Consider the following 266-nt stretch of genomic DNA (forward strand, 5'->3'; position numbering starts at 1 on the left):
TATTATCTATTTTATTTTATTTTATTTTATTTTTTTTTGGTGCTGTTGGTGGTGTTTCTCTTCTCTCTTTTCTTTTGTCTCCTTTTGTTGTTTTTTTTTGTCTCTTTATTTTTTTTTTGTCTCTTTTTGTTTTTTTTATTTCTCTCTTTCCCTTCTTTTTTTGTCTCCTCTTTTTGATTCTCCTTCTTCATATTGTTGTTAGCCTTTTCTGTCTCCTTTCTCTTTTTTTTTTTTTTTTTTTTTTTTTTTTTTTTTTTTTTTTTTTT

This window comes from Eimeria mitis, genomic scaffold, assembly GCF_000499745.2.
Source record: "Eimeria mitis Houghton genomic scaffold, Emh_scaff2413, whole genome shotgun sequence".
Classification (NCBI taxonomy): Eukaryota; Apicomplexa; class Conoidasida; order Eucoccidiorida; family Eimeriidae; genus Eimeria; species Eimeria mitis.